The following is a 6572-nucleotide window of genomic DNA, read 5'->3' on the forward strand; positions in this document are numbered from 1 at the left end:
TTTTTTTCAGCTGGGAAGAAAACAGCAGTGCCAAATACCTGAAGTCATTGAAGACCTGATTTCAAAGATTATTTTAGGATTTAGGACCCATGACACCTGCCTCATTTAGGATGCTACTGGTAATTGGCTACCAGATGTAGTTGCATTCCTTTCTAGCTGGTAGAAAGGGAGCAAAGCTTTAGGAAAGGCTAAAGCTGTAGTTAGTGTTGAAATGGTAAAAGCAGTGCTAAAGACCTTTGAAAGAAAATGGATGTCTCCAGTTCAGAGATGTTTTAAGACAACAGAGACTTTTTTTTAACCAATTTTGAAAATAGGCTTATACTCTTCATTATTTCCTGTACTAGTCTCTATTTAATCCTGTAGTATAAAGTTTAGCAATTTAAAAATAGTACCATAAAGGTAATATTTTTATTTTTAAGTAAATTGATGGTTCAAACATATTAATTTGTTCCTGTTACTCTTTGTATTTTGATAGCACATACAGTACCCATCTGCCTCCTAAGTTGTTGTCTCTCTCTGTGCTAGGCAATATGTTGAGTACATTCAGATGTTACAGAGAAATCTTGTTCTAGAGGGTACACTGTAGAAAACGACAACAGAAATGTGCAGCAAACAGAACAATAAACCTGAAGTATTGTATTGTGTGCTGGAAGATATTCAGAATGAATATCAACTGTTTTATGACATTTGGCATGTTTTTAACATCCTTTTAAGCATTGGAAAATACAGGTAAAAATGTGCTAAAAGTTTTCTGGTACTGATAGAAAATCACAGTTCAAGCCCTAACATCAACAGTCAGGAAACCTGCCCAACTTTCATTGAACTGCCAAGGAAATTGGGAAAAAATGGGATAAAAGATATCAACTGGAGATCACCAATAAGCATAAGCCAACTATATCAAACCACTGCAAAAAAAAAAGAAAAAAAACCTGACCTTATAGCTGTGTGGAAATATAACAGTTACATCTGGAAGGAGCATGGAGAAACTTTATTTTTCTACTTACTACTGGAAAGTCACACCTTGAATCAAAATGTGCAGCTACTTATGGCAAAGAAGGGTAGAAAATTTGACCTCAGAGAAAAATAAACAAAAACAAAACAAACAAACAAACAAACAAAACACAAAAAAAAGGAATACATGGAAAGGCTTAGAAACAGAGAAGGTAAAAGAACTTTTGTAACAGTCTTCAAAAACCTCCAATACAGATGCAGAAAAGGAGTCTTCATGTCCAATGTGGATATGTTGAGGAAAGGGTTTGAATCATAGAATCATTCAAGTTGTAAAAGGTCTAAGACTGAGTCCAACTGTTAACCCAGGACTGCCAAGTCCACCACTACACCATGTTCCTAAGTGCCACATCTACATGGCTTTCAAATACCTCCAGGGGTGGTAATTCAACCATTTCCCTGGGCAGTCTGTTCCTGATTCCAGTGCCTGACAACCCTCTCTGTGAAAAAATTTTTCTTCTTTTGAGTTGAAACGTGCAAAATGCAGGTTGAGTGTTAAGGTAAAGAGGGATGCATGACATGTCTAGCTTTCTAGCAGTGAAAGTTGTTAGAAAGATGGTTATGCAAGCAGGTTTTAGGAATGATGTCATATTTATTTCTAATTTGGACAGGATCAGATGACTTCTTGGTGTTGTTGCCAGCTTTAATTTGTATGCTTCTATACAGGCTGGTCAGGGAGCTCACAAAAGGCACCTAAAACTTCTGTGAGCTATTACAGTACCTTGGCCAATTAAAAAAATTTGGAGTTTACCTATAGATTTACTCAAAAGTAATTACATTTTCTATTAAAATAGAAATTGAGATGATAGTTAGTTTTTCTCCAAAATGAAAAGTTCTGTTTGAGAAATCCAATTTATATACAGCCTATTTTTGCTTCATATATTGATAACACATATTATTCTTATAAAGTAGTCTGTTCCTAAATTTTATATTGATGTATTTTGAGTAGTCCATGTTACTAATAATTTAATTTCAAGATGCACAATGATTTTGTTTTTATTTCTTGTCTCCAGAGTATTTTTGTGTATGTTCCTTTAAATTTTCTTGAAAAGCAATATTTTCTCAATACTAAGGTACATAAAAACTTATCTCCAACTACAATTCTTTTTTTGGCAATTGGATATATGCAGTCAGTGGATAACTTTTGGTTTTGTATGAACTCTTCAAAATCCTGAGTGCCGTCATTTGTTGGCTACACATTGTAAAATATAGCAGTGTTGGAAAACTGCCACAACTTGAGGTCTGATCTGATATGCTTTTGCACAATCCTTTTAGGATTAGACTTAAGGAACCCTTTAATACATGGTACCAAGGGACACAAAATTAATCCCCAAATTTATTTACTATTCTGCATAAATGACAAATATAACTATTTTAAAAAATAAAATAGTAAGCATTTTGTGAATAAATGCCCTAAACATAAAGACTAATAAATGCTGTTCCACATGCTCAACATCATTACAAACACAGTTTGTTCATTGCCTTCTGTTGTGCCTTTTATTTATTCAAATTTCAGACACCAGTACGGATTCTATGATTCATAGATTTTTAAGTGTACTGAACGGGCAGGGGGGAAGAAAGGGAAAAAGGGAAAAAAAAATAAACTTTTCATCATTGTTTTCAGTATAAGAAATGTCAAGAAGTTTTGTAATGGGGTGAAGTTCTATTACTATGAATGGTTTTTCACTAGTTTCACTTCTTTAATTGTTTGTGAATCACATGTAAAATTGTCATTTTCAGAAATTTGTTCATTGGTTGAAAAGATTGAACAAATACTGCATAAGGATATATTCTAGTCCAAAAGCAGATCATGAGCTGGTGTGGATACTGCTTCAAATAATCAATGCATGCAATTTTGAATAGCAGCTGTTTGATAGGCTATGAAGAGCATGTGACATTCATCTATTCCCTGTATGGATTAATCCCTCTCTTAATTTACAGTTTCCGGTTTTCATCATTACCACTTTTGATCTGCTGCAGTGACTGCAAAATCTGCTGCTTTGGCAGCCACTCCAATCAACAAGATTTTACAATACTCTTAGGAAACAAATAAAAAGGGTTGTGAGCACAAATCAAGAACTATATCTAAAATAGAGAATAACTGCAAGTATACATCTGGGGTGACACTGAGTAAGTCCAGGAGAGTCACCTGAGTTTAAGCATTAGACTGGAATTGTTGAGTCCTTTCTCCACAAGCGACAGTGATGAATGTCCTTAAGTCAGTCACTTCCTCTCTCTGCTGCTGTATCTCTCAGTGATCCTGACCTCCTTTGTGAAGTGTTTTTTTATATCTATGCTAAATCAAGACTAGATGCTGTTATCAGTATTATGACTGTATAGGCAAAAGTGACTGAGCTTGTCACTTATCTATACCTCTCCACATTGGGACTACTAGAATCTGTTTTGCCGATAGAAGGCACGTAGACAGCATTGTCCTGTATTTTATGCGAAGATCTTAAGTCCTTTGAATTCTTAATATCTCATTAGGTAGTCAAAAGAAATGAAAAATAATGTCTCAGACCAGTGACTTTTCAAAGTACGACACAATAAAACCAGAATACCATATGTTAAAATGAAAAAAAAAAAAAAGAAAAAACCAGGGACACCTTGGTTCTTACAAAACGTGGAGAAGCTGTGCTTTTTTTGGAAGTTACAGCAGCAAAGATGGAGATGGAAGATTTGTGGTTAGCATCAATCACATATTAAAGAAGTCCAAATTAAACGTCTAGCAGATCAAGCTTTCATTGCTTCTCTAAAGACAAGGTGTATCTTTAAAGCAGTATTCAGACTATTTCCCTCTTTCAGAACATGCAGGCATACAAATAAGGTTGAAAATATTTACAGACCTTTGAACTATTCTGTTCTACCTGATACCTTTGAAGATTGCAAAAAAGCATTTTAAGGAAAAGAAAAACATAATGATGCTATCAACAGACACACAAAGAAAGCACAAGAGATAAAGGTATGTATTAAAGCAAAGTTGATGGATAGACATCATAGAAGTTGAGACATAAAAATATATGAATATTTCCATTTTTTCCAATTACTTTAAAATACTTTCAAATAACAGTTCTTAAGTCTCCAAGAATCATTCTTGCTATTTTCGTCTATTTGTATTAATCATAGGAGATGCAGGCTGAGCTGACCAGATTTGAGTACTTGCTGGTTCAGAGGACACAGGTACAATTTCACTTACTCCATCACAAGGTAATGCTTAATATAATTTTTTGACCTGGTATTCTCCACTGGCCCTCTCTGTGACATAGCTGCAAAATCCTATTAGTGTGCACTTTGGAAATCTGCAAAACGTATTTTTCTTCTTCTCTCTGATTATTGTAATATAGGACGTACTGAATTGACTTATGATGCAGACTAACCCATCTAACTCCTGTTGTGATGAGTGGCAAGACCTACACAAATTTCAGGTGTTAGCCCCTTACTATCCCATTTACTGGCAAGACTTTTGGACTGGGTTAGGTGTTCTAAGTTAATATCTCCTATTTACAATGAATTTCACTGCAACAAATTATACTCAGTGGAAAAAAAAGTATTTTACCGCACTGAATTTTAGTCAGTAAGTTTCAGTTGAAACCTGCACTTTGAAAAGTTCACTCACCTTTACCTAGTCAGCTAGGGTGCATTTTGAAGTAATGACCTTTAAAACGATGAAGAGATGCTTTCCCTTCTTTTTGTATCCTAGACTGGCAAACAGAATATATAAAAAATTTTGATCACGCACAGAGAAACACCTCTCCCCCCCCTGCAGTTCATTTTTGCTCAGTAAGGCCCAAATCTGGCTACATGTAATGCTTGGTGTCAATGTGAACCATTTGTACCCTTTTCATCTGTTGACAGACTGATTTGGTAGCCTGGTTTTGGTTGGGGTTTTTTTTGGTTTTGGTTTGTATTTTTTGTTTGTTTGTTTAACAGGTTAAATATTATAGAATCTGTATATGGAAGACTGCTCATTTTTGGGGGAATAGTGCCTTCCAGTTTTGCAAATGTTGACAGGCAATGTTTTTTTATGAAGGCTTTTCATTTTTATGGATTAGTGTTAAAATGATGATTTAACATAGGAAAATCTGGAAATTATTCTTGCTCTTTGGAATTAAGATCTTTTATCCTATTCATTCACATTCATGCAATAAGGCTCTCCCTATAGAATTCCTGATGAGGAATCTATGCTTCATTTTGTTTTATCATCTACAAATACGCACTAACTACTCTGTTAATAGGTATTTATAGAGGAGGGGGGAAGAAATTTTTCCTGGAGCAAGTTTTTTATAATGAATACTGATAATAAAAAAAGATTTCAATTAAAGATTAGGAGAAAAGAGAAAAAACCTCAGTAGCTACAATATGCTCTGCATTTTCCTTAGAAAGCATAATATGAAGTAGTACTGATAAGACATACTCCAAATTCAGTGGTGGTTACGTCTGATACTAACAATTCAGCACATTACAGATCCAGCCTGAGCACAAGGCGTTCTTTGCTGTGCACATCTCTAGGCTTATGTGATCTGGTACAATTTTAAAATAATTTTTTCATATGACCTCTCTCTTTACAATAAGACAGGTTTTTCTCAGAGAAAAGCGCTAAACTAAGCTATGAATAATGAACTATTTTCCAGTCAGCTGCACCTTGTCACACTTGTCCACATATATATATATATATATATATATACACTTTGTACTTGAAGATACTAAGACATCAACAGAGTCAAAACCTGGAGAACACTTCAAATTTTAAACATTTTATATTTTAGTAGTTCACTTCTTTTTTCTCCCTGTTTGCTCTGTGGAATTTTGGAAGTGACTGTGCAGGAGTAGCACAGACATCTGCTGCAGTACTTTGCTTGGTGTCTCAGGAAGAGCATTACCTGACACTGGCACATTAAGTCAGACAGAGTCACTTAAATTCTGTGCTTCAGCTGTATAAGCAGAATTTAGGGGAGAAATATTTTCAACTTCATTAAAAATAAAGAATAACATAAATTATTTTTCTTATAATAATTATAGGTTTTTAAAGAATGGAACTAGTATCACCAATTTTTTTTCTTTATGGATATTAAAATTTTCCACAGAATATTAAACATCAGTGGTTGAATTTTTAAAATTTATGAATCCACTAAGATAACCCACATAGTTATTAATGCTTTTCTCCATAGTGCTTTGATGAAGGTTGCCATTTTTGGCAGCATTAATGGATTTTATTTGTAGGTATTAGTAATTAATTATGCTGTAATCAGAGTAATGTGCTGTTTCATGAAATAATAAGTCTTCAGCTGTATGTATTCTGGGGCAGGATGTACAGAAGTAGAATTAGTAAAAGAGTGTAGCTTTACATTAATTTCTTTGCATGTCTTTTGCTTCTTATAACACTTGAAAATAGAAGTAAATGCTGGTCGAGAAAGGAATGCAGCAGAATAGAACAAGGAACAGAGGTGAGAAAAGTTTAGATTGAATGCGTTATGTATTTAAATTAAAAAAAAGTAACGTCAAAAATTTTATAAAAGGACCATGATAATTCACACAGAAAAATAAAAAGAGAGCCCTTCATTTCA

The sequence above is a fragment of the Manacus candei genome, unplaced genomic scaffold (assembly GCF_025592945.1).
Source record: "Manacus candei isolate 608988 ecotype Guabito, Panama unplaced genomic scaffold, ASM2559294v1 h1tg000011l, whole genome shotgun sequence".
Taxonomy (NCBI): Eukaryota; Metazoa; Chordata; class Aves; order Passeriformes; family Pipridae; genus Manacus; species Manacus candei.